Here is a 23,208-nt window from a genome sequence, read left to right on the forward strand (position 1 = left end):
TGTGACCGAAATTTGGACCAGAGAGGAATTATGTTATAAAACGAGGCAATTTCATGCCGATTTGTGACCAGGAAGAATAATGGTCGAATAAATGTTGGAATAGTGCAATATTTATTCAGTATTATATTTTTTCATAAAACTTAACAAACAGAATTAACACATATTGCTAGACACAAAGAATAAAAATAGTTATTTGTTTGATTTAAAAGTATTTTGCGTGTCTCTTTCCCGTAAATTTAAAAGTTCTTTCTTTCAGATTGATAACTGTAGAAGTGTCAAATTCAGAGAAACTCAACGAAACCCGTTGAACAAAACAGAGAAAAGAGGTCGGTTTGCAAGAACACTGACAATTTAAAAGGCCAAATTTCATGTCAATTTATAATTTTATCAATTTATGAAATTATTTCAAAATATTTATTCAACAGCAAACATTTTTGGTACAATTAGTTAAAGATTAAACATAAACATGATAACTCAAAAGAAAAACTCAGATACCCCAGCTCTTAATAAATAGTTCGTTCCTTATTAAATGCATCTTTTTGAAGATTTACAAATTCATTAAAATTTTGATAACTGATAGTTTAATACTCGTTTTAATGTATTGTACGTTTACTTGCTAGGTGGACACGGTCGGTTAGAGTAGCCGTTCCACCAAGTGTTCGTTAAAGTAGTCGCTAGAGTATTATAAATTCAGTAGAAAATCGAATTATAGCCGCTATTGAAATTGGATTTTTCTCACAATCCATACGTTAAACCTAATTTCGGAAGTAGTGCGCTGTATAGCACATCACCAAATGAAAACAGCGCACCACTTCCGAAGTTAGGTTTAGCGTACGAATTGTGAGAAAAATCCAACTTTGTTAGCGGCTATAATTCGGATTTGCACTGAATTGATAATATTCGCTGTTGGTTTGAGCGAGATAAGATAAACGTCAAAAAAAATTCCAACCAAACAGAAAAAAATAAAATTGTTTCAATAAATACTTTGTACTTTCATTTTGAAAGGCGTTCAGTTCTCTTTGAAATGAAAGTGAAATTGATCCTAAAGAAAGTATTTTGTTTGAATTAAAAGTATGCTTCACCTTAATGTACTCTATGAGTAGCCGTAAAAGTAATCGGGAAAATCTTGATAGCGAGTAAATCCACAATATAAAAAAAGTGATAAACCTAAAAAAATAAACTAATATTTCCATTAATGCTAATTTTGGACATTAATTGAATGTAAACCTACCATTGTATCCCCATTTGATTACATAGTGTGACGGATGAAAATCAATACAAACAAACGCACCGCACGTGAAGGAAAATTTTCATTTCCTTAGTTTTTATTAGTTGGAATAGTATTTTTGTTATTTCGTTTAATTTAAAAGTATTTTAATCAGCCATGGAAAGATTCGGGATAGTTTTCTTTTCGTTCCATGCAGTGGGAAATGACCAGAAGCAGAAAATATTCCGGGAGTGCATTCGGCTGTCATTGGGGTAAGTTTGTATTTCAGCAGCGGTTATATACAAAGATTAAAGTTTTGAATTTTTTGTTTTAAAACAGCAGTCGCAGCAGGGACCTTGCGGCCAAAACTCCTTCAAAATCGGGAACATTGAGTACCGTTGCATATTTTGCAATATGAGGTTCCAGAGAAATCGGTGTCCTGAATCCTAAAGGAGCCAGAGGACGGATGTTAATGTTTATGTTTCGATCATTTATGACTATGCACAACATATGTTCGTTATTTGTACGTTTTATTTACAACTGCAATAAATATTTCCTAAGAAACATATTTTATTCAAAAGTTAATCGCGGGAAAACAAAAAGGGGAATGGAGAAACTTAGGAAGAAAATGTGAGAAATTTCCTGTAAAATAAAAAGAATCCATTATTGTTTCTACAGTGTGATCTTTTAGGTTTGACAGTTTTAAATACTATCCATTTCAAAAGTGCATAAACTTTTTATTTCAGAGGTGGATGCCGAATAGGTATAAACTTTTTAACAGTTTACTGACTTTTGTTCTAAACATATACAACTCTCTACGAAAAAGAACCAACAGAAACTTTTATTTTAACCAATGGTTTTTAATTTTATAAAGGACTTTTCTTTCTGTGTAGAAAAAAATATTATTTTTATTAAATTCATAAGATTTTATTCGAATAAAATGATGTGGATAGCTTATTTACGATACAGTCCTTAATAGTTTATCGCAAATAATGTTGAATTTCAATGAAATTGACAAATTGCTCGCCGATTGATATATAAACCTGCAAAATCAATCGAAAGATTGTTTTACGTGAAAGATTGTTCACGCGCTTTACGTTCAAAATCTTACATGATTTCGTGGCGGACTGCAATTTTTTCCCGCGTAAAACGCTGCCCATCATCAAAAAGACACTGCAAGCAGTTTTTACGCTCAAAATTTGACGCTCTTTTCATGCTGTGATTCCCCCGTTTTGGGCGCAAAAAAGGTTTAGCAGTGTAATGGTTTCCTTCATCATCTATCTAAAATAAAATCATTTCCAATTTCATGCTCTGAAACAGTTTCTTTTATTATATACGTGTTTCTCTTGATTGTTTTCAGTTCTACTTTTCACATGAATTTTATTTTGACAATCATTCATATTTTTTCTGACCGAACGATCACGGATACATAAATCTAGTTTTCTCACTATTGGTAGTGGTTGTGGTGGTGGTGGTATTGGTATGGCTTTCTGTTATCATAGGGTTGGTATTCATTGAATTATGATGATTGCACACCATCAGAACGCCAGAGATATTCGAAGAGACATGTTCTAATATGGCGGAGTAATAGGAAGCAATAAAAATATTTTGAATCGAAAGCATAATTTTTTATTTAGGTTAGGGTCTATTACAGAAAATCGACTCCGATTGAAAATGCCTATTACAAGGAAAAACATGTGTCGAATCTTTAATAATAATTTAAGTTATGAAATCCTGAAACAGATTAAAATTGTTATTATTATAGAATTGCTTAGCAGTGATATACATGAATCCAAAGCAAAGGTTTATGAGATCAGATCTCTTTGTACGTCTTTTTCGCTCTGCCGGCTCATATGACATCTGATATTCGACACTCTTTCTTTCAAAAATTTATAAGTAGAAGGTTGGCTGTTTGTTAGCCCCATCGCGAGCTACGTCTCTATCCCATAACAGAATCTTCTGGCGTACTGATTCGATATTGGTGAAAAGAACTAAATACATGGATGCTTGATTAGGAATTTTACTTTGTTCTGTAGAATGAACACATTCAGGTTTTCGTTCAACAGTTTTTTTTGCGTTGTTTATTTCCGTTAAAATGCCTATTGTTGAAAGCAGTTTTCTTCACTTGAATTGAATTACAGGGCAAAAGCATGTTCACTGCGTTGCCTTGGTGAGTAGAATACAGTGAATAAATACATTTCAATTGTGATTTTGAGCGAATAAACTGTAGTTGAGTTTAAATTATGAAAGTAAGTTCAAAGAGCCATTTCCTTGTATCCTGGGCATTGCAAAAATGAAAACTTTGGGTAATGGATCTAGGAGAGCTAATTGTCTTTAATTGACTTCTATTTCGAAGTGAGTTGTAAGAATAGACCTCTTTTTGACAGTTCATGGATTTTGTTATTGAGGTGCAAAAATCTATAATGTTCCAGAATACTGTGAGAATGGGTCGTAAATGCTTTTATTGATATATATTTTAAGCTGTCACTGATGATTAATCACCGTAATAGAATTAAAGTTTTTCTCAAACCCATACAAAGCTTCGGGACTGCAACCGTCTGTGATCGAACATTTTGAATGGAAAGGAATTCTATTTAGTGTATTATCAATGTTGTTTGGAACTTCGAGATCCACATGAGAAAAGTTTAAAGTGGTTTAAAGTATCACAGAAAAAATTACATGCTGATCAACAAATTATGTGAGATTATTCTGTGCCACAATAATTATATGTTTGAATTTTCAAGCAAAAGCACATTTTCTTTTCTTGAATCACTCTTGATTGGTATCTATGTTCTGCGACTATTCGCTAAAGTAATTTTTTTTATCATGAATGGCACCGAGAAGTCGGCATCGGCTATGTTCATGTGAACATGAACAAACTCGCTGAACTGTCAATCGAGGTCATCATCAAGCGGTTCTCTAATGGATTTGTCTACGAATCGAAGCAATGTCAGAATTCCGCTCAGCAGTATTCTAATCATGTAGAGTATTGTCAAAGAAGGGAGAAAGGAAGGATGTTTGGTTGGTTGGATGACATTCGATTGGTAACAATTATCGAAATGACAATTCGATTCGCTTTGGGCAAAACTATTCTTACAACGATGCGCACCCAATGTCGTCCTGCGATATTGGGTCAGTTTTTAGAAGAAGCACAAGCATTTGTTTTATATTTCAACTGTTCTCATTTTCTGTGTTGTTCACATATTTATTATTCTTTTTTTTTTTGTTACAAACATTTGAATTATATCATCCTAAAACAGTTATCTCTATTGTATATATGTATTTATGTATGTCTGTGTTGACTGGTGATTGATTAACATATTTTCAAATTTATTGAAATTGGCGGCATTTTGGTTTTTCACGTTTACAAGTTTTATCAAAAGATTCACCTTCTGTTTGCGGGCAAATTTACTACGTTTTTTTTATTACTATCATACTTACATTAAATGTTTTGGATTGTAGTCAAGGGGCCATCGAAAGGAGCCAGGTTGGCGCTAGTACACATGTGGTTTAACCGTTTTGCGACTTATCTAAGACGCTGTCGCATTTAGTTCTCCCGCTCTACTGTGTGGAAATTACAGCATAAATATGGTCGATTGCTAGGCCCTACCCGTAGTATTAAGTACATTATTCGCTAGATTGGTTAAAGTGTTGTTGCTGATCTCGTGAGTTTTGACACCTTTCTGTCCGGTGATAGTTGATGAACGATAGTTGTCAAACCGATTCTGCTGTTTGTTCGTAAAACCTACATATATCTCGACTTGTTGGGTTTAGTATCATTTTTTAACATCGTCTGACTTTGAGTCGTAATTGGTTGACATTAAATTTTGCCATCGAATTTCTTACAGAACTACCAATTTAATTTGCATAAAATATCCGAAATTAGACTAACTGGTAATTTTCACCCAAATAAGAAATATTTTATCCACTAATAATAACAAACGTGTTCTCAATTTTCGGTAGGTACAGTCTCTATGTTTTGCTTCGTTTATTGTTTAATGCTACTTTCTACGATTAAATATAATTGTATGTTGCCCACATTAATTTCCCATACATCTTTTCTACCAGATCTAAACAAGTTTTCCGTCCGATCAATTTAATCTTTCTTTTAGTGTTTAATGTAGAATTAAGCTTTACCTCAATTTCTTTTGTTTTGTTTCGGAGTTTTAACAGTTAAAGATGTAACCCTCTCTATGTATCAAATTACTCGCTAGGGTGCGTATTAGTTTGCAATCGTTTCCACTGCTGCCCGTGAGCAAATGGGGTTTTAAATACTCTGAAGGTTGTGCTAAACAATTACTTAAAATTGTCAAAAGTTTCCAAAAATGAAGCAATATGAAAATTTCATATTTTTTTTCCTAAAATAAATCGATTCGTTTGAACTTTATTAGAGTCTAATTTTGATTTTAAAAACTTTCTAAGGGGTTCGTCATCTTGTTGTTAAATTTGCGTTTTGTCTTCAATGGATGTGTACGTTTGTTAGTTGACTTTTTGTTCATACACCGGTAAAAATATTTATGATTTTATTCTGATTTGGAAAGGCATAATTTGTTTTTCATTTATCATTACACGACAATTAAAAATCCCTAAAATCTAGCATATATTTTCGGTAATGAGTGCTGCCTTACCGCCTACTCAATCATTTGGTTGTTAAATAGTCAGCAAAAATGGTTTACGGCTTCAACGGTCTACGAGTGACATTTTTTCTCTTTATACTTTAATTTCGCTATGTATATATGTATATCCAGTTTTTGAACATCCATGTTGGGTATTTAAAGTAATGTATAAAACTATTTATTCAAATTTCAAGTTTAGCAAAAACCCGCTCACAAATGTTTGTGTGTGCGCGTGGGGAACACACCTTTCTTGTGGTTTTCTTTGTTGTTCCGTTCACGACGGTTTTGGATGTACACATATTTCAAGCTATGGTTTGACATTACATACTCTAGGGTTGACATTTGTGGTTCATAGTTACAATATTACGTTATGTACGAATCATGTGTTTCCTCTTTTCAATGAATGGTTGAATTCACTTGCAATTAGACGGTTATTATTTCTTCGCTGCACATATACTTCTCGTTTGCTTTTGTTACGTTTCAGGATGCAATCTACTTGATTATCGGTGGAATTGGTTGATACGGGATTTATCCTGTAAATATTGAAAAGATAAAATGGATAAGTGGATTTGTTGCTTTGCAAGGAAAGGAAAATCTCAGAGGCTTTCCGCTCTTGCTGTTCTCTTTTCAATTTGGCCGAACAATATATGAGTCCGCTTATTCAAAATTAGGAACACTTAGTGCGGATTTTCAAACAATATAAACCTTATCGAGATAAATAAAACTAGGATTGATCTTGATATCCACATTGGGAGCACAAAAATTAAACTGCATTTTGGGTATAAGTCCAATTATTATCAGAGATTTATTTTTTGACTTCATTCACATACACATGACGACTTCTCGCTTCACCGCTACAAAATATTTTTGTTCTGTGAAAAATATATCCTGAGCTTAAAGGTACACAGTAAAATAAATACAGAAAATATCTAGCAGAAGCTTAGAAGACAACAGGAGGCCTTATGGATAGTATAAAAAAATCCAAAAGGCCTTCTGCGAATACAAAACTGAAGATTTCTAGTAGTGTATGATGATGATGATATGAAATCAGTAGAACTAGACTTGAAAACATGTAGCAGAAGTTCTGCAGACACTTAGCAGAAGTCCTGAGGACTTTTGGCAAAAATCCAAAGATTTTTGGGAGTCTTGACGCATCTTGATTGACAGACGTCTCGGTGAAGACTTTTGCTAGAAATGTGCTGTTAGAAGTCTTCTGGACTCCTGAAGACTTCTTGCAGAAGTCCTGAAGACTACTTGCAGAATTCCTGAAGACTTCTTGCAGAAGTCCTGAAGACTTCTTGCAGAAGTCCTGAAGACTTCTTGCAGAAGTCCTGAAGACTTCCAGCAGAAATTCTTCGTGCAGAAGTCCGGAAGACTTCTTGCAGAAGTCCTGAAGACTTCCAGCAGAAATTCTTCTTGCAGAAGTTCTGACGACTTCCAGCAGAAGTCCTGACGACTTCCAGCAGAAGTCCTGAAGACTTCTAGCAGAAGTCCTGAAGACTTCTAGCAGAAGTCCTGAAGACTTCTAGCAGAAGTCCTGAAGACTTCTAGCAGAAGTCCTGAAGATTTCTAGCAGAAGTTCTGAAGACTTCTTGCAGAAGTCCTGAAGACTTCTTGCAGAAGTCCTGAAGACTTCTTGCAGAAGTCCTGAAGACTTCTTGCAGAAGTCCTGAAGACTTCTTGCAGAAGTCCTGAAGACTTCTTGCAGAAGTCCTGAAGACTTCTTGCAGAAGTCCTGAAGACTTCTTGCAGAAGTCCTGAAGACTTCTTGCAGAAGTCCTGAAGACTTCTTGCAGAAGTCCTGAAGACTTCTTGCAGAAGTCCTGAAGACTTCTTGCAGAAGTCCTGAAGACTTCTTGCAGAAGTCCTGAAGACTTCCAGCAGAAGTCCTGAAGACTTCTAGCACAAGTCCTGAAGACTTCTAGTAGAAGTCCTGAAGATTTCTAGCAGAAGTTCTGAAGACTTCTAGCAGAAGTTCTGACGACTTCCAGCAGAAGTCCTGAAGACTTCCAGCAGAAGTCCTGAAGACTGCCAGCAGAAATCCTTCGTGCAGAAGTCCGGAAGACTTCTTGCAGAAGTCCTGAAGACTTCCAGCAGAAATCCTTCTTGCAGAAGTCCTGAAGACTTCCAGCAGAAGTCCTGAAGACTTCCAGCAGAAGTTCTGAAGACTTCCAGCAGAAGTCCTGAAGACTTCTTGCAGAAGTCCTGAAGACTTCTTGCAGAAGTCCTGAAGACTTCTTGCAGAAGTCCTGAAGACTTCTTGCAGAAGTCCTGAAGACTTCTTGCAGAAGTCCTGAAGACTTCTTGCAGAAGTCCTGAAGACTTCTTGCAGAAGTCCTGAAGACTTCTTGCAGAAGTCCTGGAGGCTTCCAGAAGACGTCTGGAAGACTTCCAGCAGAAGTCTTGAAGGTTTCCAGCAGAACTCTTGAAGACTTCTAGCGAAGTCCTGAAATTTTCCAGCAGAAGTCCTGAAGACTGCCAGTAGAAGTCCTGAAGACTTCCAGCAGAAGTCCTGAAGACTTCCAGCAGAAGTCCTGAAGACTTCCAGCAGAAGTCCTGAAGACTTCCAGCAGAAGTCCTGAAGACTTCCAGCAGAAGTCCTGAAGACTTCCAGCAGAAGTCCTGAAGACTTCCAGCAGAAGTCCTGAAGACTTCCAGCAGAAGTCCTGAAGACTTCCAGCAGAAGTCCTGAAGACTTCTAGCACAAGTCCTGAAGACTTCTAGTAGAAGTCCTGAAGATTTCTAGCAGAAGTTCTGAAGACTTCTAGCAGAAGTTCTGACGACTTCCAGCAGAAGTCCTGACGACTTTCAGCAGAAGTCCTGAAGACTTCTTGCAGAAGTCCTGAAGATTTCTAGCTGAAGTTCTGAAGACTTCTAGCAGAAGTTCTGAAGACCTCCAGCAGAAGTCCTGAAGACTTCCAGGAGAAGTCCTGAAGACTTCCAGGAGAAGTCCTGAAGACTTCCAGGAGAAGTCCTGAAGACTTCCAGGAGAAGTCCTGAAGACTTCCAGGAGAAGTCCTGAAGACTTCCAGGAGAAGTCCTGAAGACTTCCAGGAGAAGTCCTGAAGACTTCCAGGAGAAGTCCTGAAGACTTCCAGGAGAAGTCCTGAAGACTTTCAGCAGATGTCTTAAAGACTTCCAGCAGAAGACCTGAAGACTTCCTGCAAAAGTCCTGAAGACTTCCAGCAGAAGTCCTGAAGACTTCCAGCAGAAGTCCTGAAGACTTCCAGCAGAAGTCCTGAAGACTTCCAGCAGAAGTCCTGAAGACTTCCAGCAGAAGTCCTGAAGACTTCCAGCAGAAGTCCTGAAGACTTCCAGCAGAAGTCCTGAAGACTTCCAGCAGAAGTCCTGAAGACTTCCAGCAGAAGTCCTGAAGACTTCCAGCAGAAGTCCTGAAGACTTCCAGCAGAAGTCCTGAAGACTTCCAGCAGAAGTCCTGAAGACTTCCAGCAGAAGTCTTGAAGACTTCCAGCAGAAGTCCTGAAGACTTCCAACAGAAGTCCTGAAGACTTCCAGCAGAAGTCCTGAAGACTTCCAGCAGAAGTCCTGAAGACTTCCAGCAGAAGTCCTGAAGACTTCCAGCAGAAGTCCTGAAGACTTCCAGCAGAAGTCCTGAAGACTTCCAGCAGAAGTCCTGAAGACTTCCAGCAGAAGTCCTGAAGACTTCCAGCAGAAGTCCTGGAGACTTCCAGCAGAAGTCCTTAAGACTTCCAGCAGAAGTCCTGAAGACTTCCAGCAGAAGTCCTGAATACTTCCAGCAGAAGTCCTGAAGACTTCCAGCAGAAGTCCTTAAGACTTCCAGCAGAAGTCCTGAATACTTCCAGCAGAAGTCCTGAAGACTTCCAGCAGAAGTCCTGAAGACTTCCAGCAGAAGTCCTTAAGACTTCCAGCAGAAGTCCTGAAGACTTCCAGCAGAAGTCCTGAAGACTTCCAGCAGAAGTCCTGAAGACTTCCAGCAGAAGTCCTGAAGACTTCCAGCAGAAGTCCTGAAGACTTCCAGCAGAAGTCCTGAAGACTTCCAGCAGAAGTCCTGAAGACTTCCAGCAGAAGTCCTGAAGACTTCCAGCAGAAGTCCTGAAGACTTCCAGCAGAAGTCCTGAAGACTTCCAGCAGAAGTCCTGAAGACTTCCAGCAGAAGTCCTGAAGACTTCCAGCAGAAGTCCTGAAGACTTTTGGCAGAAGTCCTGAAGACTTCCAGCAGAAGTCCTGAAGACTTCCAGCAGAAGTCCTGAAGACTTCCAGCAGAAGTCCAGAAGACTTCCAGCAGAAGTCCTGAAGACTTCCAGCAGAAGTCCTGAAGACTTCCAGCAGAAGTCCTGACGACTTCCAGCAGAAGTCCTGAAGACTTCCAGCAGAAGTCCTGAAGACTTCCAGCAGAAGTCCTGAAGACTTCCAGCAGAAGTCCTGAAGACTTCTAGCAGAATTCATGAAGACTTCCAGCAGAAGTCCTGAAGACTTTCAGCAGATGTCTTGAAGACTCCCAGCAGATGTTCTGAAGACTTTTTGCAGAAGTCCAGAAGACTTTTGGCAGAAGTCCAGAAGACTTCCAGCAGAAGTCCTGAAGACTTCCAGCAGAAGTCCTGACGACTTCCAGCAGAAGTCCTGAAGACTTCCAGCAGAAGTCCTGAAGACTTCCAGCAGAAGTCCTGAAGACTTCCAGCAGAAGTCCAGAAGACTTCCAGCAGAAGTCCTGAAGACTTCCAGCAAAAGTCCTGAAGTCTTCCAGCAGAAGTCCTGAAGACTTTCAGCAGAAGTTCTGAAGACTTCTAGCAGAAGTCCTGACGACTTCTTGCAGAAGTCCTGACAACTTCTTGCAGAAGTCCGGAAGACTTCTTGCAGAAGTCCGGACAACTTCTTGCAGAAGTCCGGAAGACTTCTTGCAGAAGTCCGGAAGACTTCTTGCAGAAGTCCGGAAGACTTCTTGCAGAAGTCCGGAAGACTTCTTGCAGAAGTCCGGAAGACTTCTTGCAGAAGTCCGGAAGACTTCTTGCAGAAGTCCGGAAGACTTCTTGCAGAAGTCCGGAAGACTTCTTGCAGAAGTCCGGAAGACTTCTTGCAGAAGTCCGGAAGACTTCTTGCAGAAGTCCGGAAGACTTCTTGCAGAAGTCCGGAAGACTTCTTGCAGAAGTCCGGAAGACTTCTTGCAGAAGTCCGGAAGACTTCTTGCAGAAGTCCGGAAGACTTCTTGCAGAAGTCCGGAAGACTTCTTGCAGAAGTCCGGAAGACTTCTTGCAGAAGTCTGGAAGACTTCTTGCAGAAGTCCGGAAGACTTCTTGCAGAAGTCCGGAAGACTTCTTGCAGAAGTCCGGAAGACTTCTTGCAGAAGTCCGGAAGACTTCTTGCAGAAGTCCGGAAGACTTCTTGCAGAAGTCCGGAAGACTTCTTGCAGAAGTCCGGAAGACTTCTTGCAGAAGTCCGGAAGACTTCTTGCAGAAGTCCGGAAGACTTCTTGCAGAAGTCCGGAAGACTTCTTGCAGAAGTCCGGAAGACTTCTTGCAGAAGTCCGGAAGACTTCTTGCAGAAGTCCGGAAGACTTCTTGCAGAAGTCCGGAAGACTTCTTGCAGAAGTCCGGAAGACTTCTTGCAGAAGTCCGGAAGACTTCTTGCAGAAGTCCGGAAGACTTCTTGCAGAAGTGCGGAAGACTTCTTGCAGAAGTCCGGAAGACTTCTTGCAGAAGTCCGGAAGACTTCTTGCAGAAGTCCGGAAGACTTCTTGCAGAAGTCCGGAAGACTTCTTGCAGAAGTCCGGAAGACTTCTTGCAGAAGTCCGGAAGACTTCTTGCAGAAGTCCGGAAGACTTCTTGCAGAAGTCCGGAAGACTTCTTGCAGAAGTCCGGAAGACTTTTGCAGAAGTCCGGAAGACTTCTTGCAGAAGTCCGGAAGACTTCTTGCAGAAGTCCGGAAGACTTCTTGCAGAAGTCCGGAAGACTTCTTGCAGAAGTCCGGAAGACTTCTTGCAGAAGTCCGGAAGACTTCTTGCAGAAGTCCGGAAGACTTCTTGCAGAAGTCCGGAAGACTTCTTGCAGAAGTCCGGAAGACTTCTTGCAGAAGTTTCGAAGACTTCCAGTAGAAGTCTTGAAGACTTCTAGCGAAGTCCTGAAAATTTCCAGTAGAAGTCCTGAAGACTACCAGCAGAAGTCCTGAAGACTTCCAGAAGAAGTCCTGAAGACTTCCAGCAGATTTCCTGAAGACTTCCAGCAGATGTCCTGAAGACTTCCAGCAGAAGTCTTGAACACTTCCAGCAGAAGTCCTGAATACTTCTGGCAGAAGTCCTGACGACTTCCAGCAGAAGTCCTGAAGACTTCTTGCAGAAGCCCTCAAGACTATTAATGGCAGTGGTCAAGAATTCAAGCAGAAGATTTGAAGACTTAAACAAAGTCCATGAGACTTCTACAATGTATTGTATTGAACATGTTTGTAAATAGACCTTTTCTCTTCATAAGTTATTTTACAACAGAATATCATCACTTAGGGGCCGTACGCTTCTTACGTAAGCATTTTTTTTCGGTTTTTCAACCCCTCTCCCCATTTTTTTCACACATTTTTTTTATTATGGACTGTAATAAATGTTATCACTCCATAAATGCTCACACAAAGTTGAGTTCTTAAGACTTTTGTTTAGGTATTTTATTCTTTCTGTCGGATGAAGTAAATATACTCTTGAGATTTGTTATACATGATGTATATTTGATGTATATTTAATATTTGTATATAATTGAAAAAAAAATAGTGAAACGAATCTTTTATTTTGTTCATATTACGACGAATGGTCTGCTAGATTTTGTTCAGCATTGCTTTCAGAAAACTAGCTTTTCATTACACAACCATAATCATTCAAAGTTATTAAATCAAATGATTCATTCCGTCAAGCAGTTATGAGCTGGGGACTGCCTCATGTTGTCCGCTGCAGAGATAACCTGGATCTCAAATCCCGTACTGAATCCATCTTCGGTGACCCGTGCCGTTAACTCTTTCTGTCGTTCTCATCGTCGGCATCGAAGAGTATACCATCACGTCCGGCAAAAAGCGAACAAAAAGAGCAATCACAACTACATCCTATACGACAAAGAATGAATGACTACCAGCAGCAGAAGCAGCAGCAGTGGCAACATCACCCAAGGACTCTAGAGCCATATCCATTATTCTTCATAATTTATGGGAAAACAAGCCCAGAAAGAGGTCGCTTGACGTCAACTTGATCTCCGCGCAGCGTTCGTCTCTGTCTATGCCATGCCCTCCCCCTCTTTCCACGTTCCAATATTGCTGCCGCATCGCAAAGTAGCCACACATTTTCCCGGAAACCGGGTCCGGGAGAAAATTGGGTTCGCTCTGTTAGGACCGAGAGGAGGGCGCGGTGAAAATACTTTGTTGGCAAATGGGAAGAAAAAGAGTTACATGGGTCCAACCCTTCGTCTTTGCTTTAAGACCGGCCGGCTGCGGCGGACGGATCTCCCTTGGGAAGTTGGTTCTTTTTCTAGGCTTCAGTGTTTCCCGGTGAATCGATTTTTTTTCTGTATTTTTCATGGGGAAATATTCTCCAGCATTGTTTAAAATAGAGATAAGGCCTGTGAACAAATTAGATATATTTTTTTCAAAATAGATACTAAGTTTTTTATAAAAGTAACTTTTTCATTGTTGTTGAAGGATTCCATATTATCTACCTCAGGACGTATTTTTTTTTAAAATATTTCAACAGATGTTCTAAAACATTACGTAAGTAATAATGACTTTTAGGGTTTTTGATAAAAAATGTACTCAAATGCCCAAGAAAATGATTTCATGGGACATTTTTGATGTCACACTAAAGGGAGTTAGTGACAGCTCTTCTTGATGATATTTCTCGAAAATATTTTTGGAAAGTCTTTAGAAAGCGATCAGTGACCACTCCTGGAAACGCACTGAATGCTGTGAATATATAGAATAGTAAATTTTCGGTCCTTCTCTAAAACATGTCATGAAAAAATATAATTTTTCGCAATCCTATTTGGATTGGAAAAAACATGGATACGCGTCATACCTACATCGTTGGTTAGTTTGCATTTATTTCTCACTAGCTGTCCCGTCGGACCTCGTCTCGCCAAAAATTAATAAGTTAGCACAAACACTCAGTTAGTATTCACAATTTAAGTTTTAACTTTTGCTCTGCGATTCAATTTCATTTTTGCAGACCAAACGGCAAATCTTTTTTTTCCACATGTCAAATTTGGTTTCATTTGCGACGAGCTCGGTGGTCTAGTGGCTATCGCTTCTGCCTTATAAACAGGAGGTCGTGGGTTCAATTCCAGGCTCGCCTCTTTCCCACTTTGTATTTCTATCTTAGTTCTTTCTGTGTTTCACGTTCTACCAAAACGATTCCTACTGTTATAACCTTCCACACAATCCCAAAACCTCCCGTGGCACCTATGAGAGGTCGTAGAGTTCTCTGCATCTTTCTTAAGTAGGTGTCCAACAAACCATCCTTCCCCTTCCTCAGCATTCGCAAGGACGTGGCCAGGACAGATCTCGACTATTGGAGAGTGCATTATTTCCATCTAAGAGATAATGATTAGTCCCAAATCAATATCTGTGGTAACGGATGAAAGTGATACTACTCTCACACAATAGTCTTGGCTTGTACCACCTACGAATTTGTGCGAACTGCTAAATGCTAATGTAATGTCAAATTTGGTTTCATTTGCTTAATTAGTTTTCGAATTATGCAGAAATTGGTGTTTCATTTGAGCGGGAGGGTCTCGAGCCATCTAAATAAATTATTTAATAAAAAATAAATTATTATTTAATAAAGAACCTTCCCCGGCCCCAAAAACCCCTGCAAACAAATTTTCACGCCGAACAGTTTAGCAGTTTCTTAGTCTATAAGGTTCAGACAGACAGAAATTCATTTTTATGAATATAGATTTTGATATGATGTTTTCAGCCAAGGATTTATTCACCTCAGAATGTTACCTAGTGTGAAGTAATTCTATTGAAAAACATAAACAAAAACTTGAGATCGATCAACCAATGTTTAGGAACCGCTTCCATGGTGTTGTGTGTTCATCAGAGCTCATCTTTCATGTGGTTCCGTCGCGACGGTCGCGGCAGTTGATGAAGGCATCGAGGCGTGGGAAAGCACGTTCTCGGCCGACACTTATCGGAAAGAAATCCCGCCGGAATGGGGAAGAAAGTTTTTCCCTATCGCGTTCAGACTCACTCTATCATCTTGCTTGCTTGCATATGATGATGATGATGATGGTGGTGGCAGTGATGTTGTTGGCCATGGTCTCTGGTTGTGGCAGGTTATTCGATCGGAGATAGGAAGTGAGTGAGATGTAGGTAGAACGCAAATTGAAATATTATGATGAGGCACATCGCCTAACGTGATGGTTTAGTGCCATCATCGTTGCTTGGATAAAAGTCATGAATATCAACTGCGGTATATTTTTTGAGCAATTATTTTTATAAAGTTTTCTTAGGTACAGATTGAGGGTTTACCTCAACTCAATATGGTTTCAAGAATTTCATAAAAAACGGCCATAGACGCATTTTACGAATACTCGAACAAGTGTTGGCAGCACTGTCTCAAATTTAAATGAGTCTTTCATCACAAGTCACTTCATTACATAAATTAGTTATTCAGAAATTTGTCTAGACTATCTTTTGAAAAAGACAACTTTTTTAAATGAATATTATTGAAAAATGAGTTTTCAAGAAAAATTCTTTGGAATTTTCACGAGAATTTTGCAGTTATCGGGTCGCTGAACTTCAAAACGATGTCAAAGTCGATGATAGCTGCATTACGCTGCACAATCAGGTGCACTTCTATTGCATCTGACGTCGACTGACAACCATTTGACGTCTAGAATGCATTGCAGTTATTGAACGCCATTCACTGACTGAAACGTAAACATGTTGCAGTTATCTAACGACTAGTGTATTGTCCATTAGAAATTATTGGGAAATTCCATTGAATTGTTAGTTTGGCCGAAAAAGTCGCTTTCCCTAACAGGTCGTTTGATCGAAATGGTCGTTTGGCCAAATTAATAGGTCATCAGTCCGAAAATGCCGTTTGGGCGAAATGGTCGTTTGACAGAATGGGCTATTTGGTCGAAAATGTCATTTGATACAACAAGTCATACGGTCAAATGTTAATAATTGAACGGATAATATGGTCAAAAATGTCCACTCGTTAGGCCAAATGACACTTACGGCGAAATGGTCTTTTTATCATCTGTTTTATCAACTGTTTATCAACTGTTATCAGGTCGAAAATTGTTTGTGCGAAATAGTAGTTTGAACGAAAGCGACATATAGCCGAAAGGGACATTCGGCCGAACTGATAATTTGGCCGAAAAAATCGTTAGACCGAATAGGGCCGTTCGATAGGAATGGTCATTTGGACAAAGAGCCCTTTGGCCCGAGAATGTCCTTTTTGCAAAACAACCCTTTCTGCCAAATAATCTATTCTTAGTAATACTCGCTGAGACCGGGCACTATTTTCACGAGGATCTTAAAAATGCCTAAATGTATGATCATTCGAAAGCTTTCGGCGAGTATATTAAAGATCCGAGAGGCATTCCACGGGGCATGTCAGTCGATCCTGAGCGACCATTTCGAAAATATTTGAAACTCTGCACAGTTTTTCAATTTCATCTAAATCGTCATTTTCGATATCAAATCTTCATATTGAGTCACGACTAACTTTTCAAAAGGGTGTATGTGAAAATGGTTCAAAAATATTTAAAAGCTGCACAGCAAAAACGGAATGTTCGATTGTTATGATTTTTTCAGCAAAGTTAGACAACTAAATGGTGATTCTTAAGAAAATGTGCACAGTAAAAAAAATTTTTTGCCTTTAAAAATATCATTTTTGTCACAAAAACTCAAATATCTCAAAACCCTATCTTTTTCGAACGTAATTTTTTTAGGAAAACGGTCCATTATATTAGCTACAGTGAACTCTCCCTAACTCGATATTCTGTAACTCGATATTTTCTCTAACTCGATGAAATTCAAAGTCCCTTGAATCTAGCATATTGCGCTGCCTCCGTAAGTCGATATCTCCCTTACTCAATATTCTCTAAGTCGAAGTAATTTTCCAAAGCATTTTCACCTCGCTAACTCGATGTTGTCAGAAAAAGTACATGCACGACATAGTTAGAAGTTAGAAGTGAAAAGTGATAAGCGAGAAGTGAGAAATGAGATATGAGAAATAAGAAGTTAGAAGTGAAGAATGAGAAGTGAGATATGAGACGGGAGATATGAGACGTGAGATATGACGTGAGAGAGGAAAAGTTAGTAATGAGAAATTAAATGTGAGAGATGGGAAGTGAGAAGTGAGAAATGAGAAGTGAGAAGTTTCAAGTAAGAAGTGAGAAATAAGTAGTGGGAAGTAGAAAATACAGAGTAAGAAGTGAGAAATTCGGAGTGCGAAGAGTGTTATGAGAAGTGAAAAGTATGAAGGGAGAAGTGAGAAGTGAAAAGTCAGAAGTTAGAAGTTAGAAGTGAAATGTGATAAGTGAGAAATGAGAAGCCAGAAGTGAGATATAAGAAGTTATATGTGAGAAGTGAAAAGTGAAAAATGAGAAGTGATATGTGCGAAGTCAGAAGTAAGATGTGCGAGGTGAAAAGTGAGATGCGCGAAGTGAGAAATGAAAAGTTAAAAGTGAGAAGTGAGAAATTCAAAGTGTGAAAAGTAAAGTGAGAAATGAGAAGTAAGAAGTGTGGTGAGTAGTGGGAAGTGAGAAATAAGAGGTGAGAAGTTAGAAGAGAGAAATTCGAAGCGAATAGTGAGAAGTGAAAAGTGATGAATGAGAAATGAGAAGTCTTAAGTGAGATATAAGAAGTTATAAGTGAGAAGTAAGAAGTGAAAAATGAGATGTGGGAAGTAAGAGGTGAGAAATTAATAGTGAGAAGTGCAAAGTGCCAAGTGCAAAGTGAGAAGTGAGTTGTGGGAAAAGGGAAATGAGAAGCCAAATGTGCGAAGAGAGAAGTAAGAAGTAAGTAGTGAGAAGTGAAAAGTGAGAAATTAGGAGTGAGAAGTCAGTTATGAGAAGGGAGTAATCAGAAGTGAGAAGTGAGGACCGAGGAACAAGAAATGAAAAACGCTATTCTTTCTTTTTCCTTCTTTCTTTTTTTTTCTCTTCCTTACACTGTCTTATATCTCTCCTCTCACTTCTCACTACTTAACATCTCGCTTCTCACCTCATAATTATCCTCTCTCCTTCTCATTCCTTGTTTCCCTTTTTCTCACTACTCACATACTTCTTCTCACTTCGCAACTATCACAACTCACTTCACCCCACTTTCTTCTCACTTCTCATTTCATACTTTCTACTACTCACATGTTACTGCACACATCTCACTGCTCAATACTCACTTCCATTTTTCAGTACTCACTTCTCACTACTCTGTACTCATTTAAAATATCTCATTTCTCACTTCTCAGTTCTCGCTGTTCAAAATTCACTTCGAACATCTCTCTTCTCACTTCACTTAATAAGGAAATAAATTTTAACTGTTCGGTTGAACGGCATTCGGCCAAATATAAATGTGTTCCCTATCTCGATACCTCCCTAACTCGATGGTCCCTTCAATATCGAGTAAGGGAGAGTTCACTGTATCTACCATAAAAATTTGGTGATGGTAAACTAATAAACAAAAAAGTTATGACATTTCAAACATTTCACAATTTTCACATTTAGTAAAAAAACATTTTTTTCTGCGTAAGTTATTTCGAGAATTGCAGTTTGATGCAGATTTTATTGTTAAGGGACGTGATTTAAACAAGTTGTTTTCATGATATTTTGATTTAATTATTCATAGCATCTATAAGAAACTTAGACACGATCCAGTGTTGTGATCAAAAGTATTGATAGTGTCATAATTTTCATTGCACGTGACTGGCGAAAAATTCTTTTAATAGTGTTGAAACCTGTTGATAATAACGTTGATAGAAACATATCAGAAATGTTATTTTTAAGACAAAAGCTGCAAAATCAAAGATTTATATACACGTGTACGTCTATAGTTTACCTGCAAAAATATACCTCTTAGAAAATAGACTTCATGATCGGGAGGAAACGGGTATCTTCAACAACAACAAATGCATGATAGGTACATACCATGACAATGCTCACGAAAAAGCAAAAAATTACTACTACTAAGGTTGTTAAAGATCTTATAGTAATTTTTTCTTCAGTCAAACAAATGACACCAAACTAGTAAAAACTTAAAAGTGATTTGGTTTCTTGAATTAATACGAACAACATGCGTAGCCGCTTTCTCAACTGTTGTAGGCCGTTTGATGGAAAAAAGTGTTAAAAAGAGTTACGAAATCTCACCGAAAGCACCATAGATAAACTGAAAGCGACTGGTTATGCTCCAATGTCCACATTGAATACAAATTTACGCATTTGCACGTCCTGCCGTCTAAACGTTGACAAAAGAGCAATCTGTATATCATCGGTTGAGCAGAGCGCAGGAAGGTCGAAAACGACAGCAACTGAGGAATTGCCAGATGTATCGACAACAACTGAGGAATTACCAGAAGTATTAAGTGCTGAGAGCCTTGCCACCGTACCATCAGCGAAATCTGTTTCAACAAATCAATCGGAAGATGAGTGTATCCAAAAGGTCAACATCGAACGCTTTAACGAGGGCATAGCTGGGATAAAAGTGACTCCGATTAAATGGAGTAAGATGGACTACGTTTATTACCCGGAGAAAAAATACCGTGAAGTAAACGAAGCTGTACGAAGAAACCTCTTCAAATTAGGACCTGATGATGTGGAAAATACAGACTACGATGAGGTAATTATAAATATGAAGGAAAGGTTCTCGAATGCAGCCACGACAAGGAAAGAAAAATTATTGATTTTGTCGATGCTGCCAAGTTCGTGGTCTATTCAGGATGCCATTGATGAGTTCAAAACCAATAGAAATACAGTAAAAGAGGCAAAACAATTGAAGAATATGTGGAAGATGATGAAGTAAGTCGAGCTATGCCTGGTCAAAAAGATTATGTATCAGTAAAAAAAGATGGAAAGCGTCAAGCAATCCAAAAACGATTAATGATGACGACTTTGAAAGAAGCGTACAATATTAAAATAGGTTTTTCCTCATTTGCAAGCCTTCGGCCAAGGCAATGTAAGCTTCTTTCCAATTCAGGAACACATAATGTGTGTGTGTGCACAACCCATGAGAATATTAATCTTATTTTACATAGTTTGAAAAGAATCAATTTAACAAAGGATATTAAAATGTTAACTGGTAGTCTTTTGTGTGAAAATACAACATCAAATTGCTATCTACGATCTTGTTCGGATTGTCCAGATTCTTCATCATTGGAAAATACTTTATTCGCTGAGTTTGAAGAAAAATATATTGATCAGTTATCATTTGAGCAATGGGTGACCACGGATAGGTGTGACATAGAAACTATTGTAAAACCTGTAGATGAGTTTGTGTCATATTTTTGCTTGAAATTAGAAAGTTTAATCCTCACGATTTCATTAAAACAGAACAATCCAGCTTTTTAAAAAATACGAAAAATACATTACAGAATGGTGAATTTTTAGTCATTTGTGATTTTCTGAAAGTTACAGCTTTGTATTGCAAGATGAAGTGCAGTCCCATCACTGGAACGTACAACAAGCTACAATTCATCCATTCGTTATTTATTTTAATGGAAGTACGCAAATTGAACACTTAAGTTTTATTATAATTTCCGAAGATTTAAGACACGATTCAGTATCCGTAAACTTGTTCATTGAAAAATGATTAACTTTACGCGTTGATAAGCATAAAGAAGTCAAAAGATATATTTCATGTCTGATGGAGCAGCGTCGCAGTACAAAAATCGTAAGAATTTTTCGAGCCTATGTCAATTTAAATCAATGTACGGAATTGATGCAGAATGGCATTTTTGCTACATCACATGGCAAAGGTTTTTGTGATGCTATTGGAGGAACAATAAAGCGCATGGCCACAAGAGCAAGTTTAGCCAAAGAACGTGAGCATCCAATTAAAACTGCGAAAGAACTTTTTGATTGGGCAAATCGTAGAAAAGAAAAATATTTAACCAAATTATCATTTTGTTTTACTACTACTGAAGAGTACGAAATAAAGGCTTCAGAGCTCAGCGAGCAATTTAATAACGCGAAAACGATCCAAGGAACCCAAAAATTTCACTGTTTCATTCCATTGTCGGAAAATAAAATTAAGGTCACTCCTGACGGAATCCAAGTTTAAAAGTGCTCGTGTTTTCGGGGGCACACCACTCGATTCAGAGGCGGCGCACAACTGTCATTTTTGTTGATTCAGCTTTGCTGCGTGAAATAATAAAAATGACAGTTGTGCGTTGCTTCCGTATCGAGTGGTGTGCCCCCGAAAACGCGAGCACTTTTAAACTTGGATTCCGTCAGGAGTGACCTTAAAGCAAAACTATACTCAAACTGTGCTGATAATAATTCAAAAGTGTTCGATATTTTCATGATATCATAACCCATACCAAAATTCAAACCCAAAACTCTTAGAGTTTCTATAACAACATTGTGTAACTGCCACATTTAATTTAATACTTAGGATAATATTAATTCATTTTCATTTATTTATACATAAAATATTTATACATATAATATACATAATATCGATGAATACATAAATATGGAATATCATACAAACAACTTGTTTAACTCACGCAAGGCCCTTAACAATAAAATCAGCATCAAACTGCGATTCTTGAAAAAAAAAATACACGGAAATTTTTTTTTGTTTACTATATGTGAAAATTGTGAAATGTTTGAAATGTCATAACTTTTTTGTTTATTAGTTTACCATCACGTTCGAAAAAAGATAGGGTTTTGAGATATTTGAGTTTTTGTGACAAAAATGATATTTTTAAAGGCAAAAAAATTTTTTTTTCACTGTGCTTATTTACTTATGAATCACCATTTAGTTATCTAACTTTGCTGAAAAAATCATAACAAACGAACATTCCGTTTTTGCTGTTCAGCTTTTTTAATTTTTTTGAACCATTTTTACATACACCCTTTTGAAAAGTTAGTCGTGACTCAATATGAAGATTTGATATCGAAAAATGAGGATTTAGATGAAATTGAAAAACTGTGCAAAGTTTCAACTCAATAGAAAATCATGAATTAAAAATTTCCTTAAATTTTGATGCTGTTGCTTGGAATCGCTCAGTAAAATTCTTTAGAAAGACGGACCCCTCGTTAGTTATACACGAGATCACTTTTATGGACCCTCGATTTTTGTCAATTCTTTACTCACCAAAACTCTCATAACTCCAACAATACTCAGCAGATCTCAGAGATCAGCGTATTGTTGGAAAGAAGAAGAGTGTGTCCTTAATTGACCGTTCCAGCAACCCGTGCCGTCCTTTTCACCATAATAAAGATATACAAAAAACAATAAGGATGTGTTTCACCTCTCAGAAAATTAATAATTTAACTATGGAAGGGTAGAATTTTTACTTCTTCATTTGTTTATAGCAATACAAACAGGCAAACGAAACTAGGTAACATGTTAAGAAAAAGAAATGCACAATAATTAAAATTACTTCTCGTTTATCTTTATAAGTAAACACCAATACCAAAATTCTTGAATTAATAAATACAATAACTTGAATACAGTTTCGTTATGCTCAAAACTTTTGAGCATTCCAAATAAAATACTGTTGTAGACGTGCTCTTCATTTTCAAAATATATGTGGCGTAGAATAGTGTATGAAATCACGGAACTGACGTCGTAGTATCATATTAACCATAAAAATAATGTTCGGTGGTCAGATGGGCTTAAAAATAATAATTTGGTAAATCGTACATAACTTTTGATAGAAAAAACATAAATCTGAGATTTTTGGACGCGAAGCATAATATAAGCTAAGTTTCAATAGATGTATTAATATTCAAAATCGGTGGTTGTGAACCTAGCGGAAAAAAAATTTTCAAAAATAATTTGAGGATGGCGGCCAATTTCAATAATATGGCTACCTCCATTTTTATCATTGCAAATTGACCTGATCTCTAAGATCGATTGAGAAATGTTGGAGTTATGACAGTTTTGGTGAGTTAAGAATTGACAAAAATCGAGGGGTCCATAAAAGTGATTTCGCGTATAACTAACGAGGGGTCCATCTTTTTATAAAATTTAACTCGGATCCTTAATATACTCGCCGAAAGCTTTCGAATGATCATAAATCTAGGCATTTTTAAGAACCTCGTACAAATAGTTGCCCGGTCTCAGAGAGAATCACTCTTCTGCCAAATGACCTATTCGGCTAAATGACTTTCTGGCAAAATGACCAATTCAGCCGAACGACAGGAGTAACGAAATATAAATATGGCAATGCGCGTTAGTGACAGTTGATTGTGTATTTTTGTG

General features: G+C 37.8%; 1 protein-coding gene across 1 annotated transcript in view; it reads right to left on the reverse strand.

Moving 5' to 3' along the window:
* Positions 1–2,522: 2,522 nt before the first annotated feature.
* The window catches only part of LOC134204850 (uncharacterized), a gene marked incomplete at its 5' end in the record, with an annotated part of 62,653 nt that continues 41,967 nt past the window's right edge, over positions 2,523–23,208 (reverse strand). The window contains one exon of the mRNA XM_062679652.1: positions 2,523–6,356. The remainder of the gene's footprint in view (positions 6,357–23,208) is intronic.

The sequence above is a fragment of the Armigeres subalbatus genome, unplaced genomic scaffold (genome assembly GCF_024139115.2).
Source record: "Armigeres subalbatus isolate Guangzhou_Male unplaced genomic scaffold, GZ_Asu_2 Contig937, whole genome shotgun sequence".
In the NCBI taxonomy this organism is placed as follows: Eukaryota; Metazoa; Arthropoda; class Insecta; order Diptera; family Culicidae; genus Armigeres; species Armigeres subalbatus.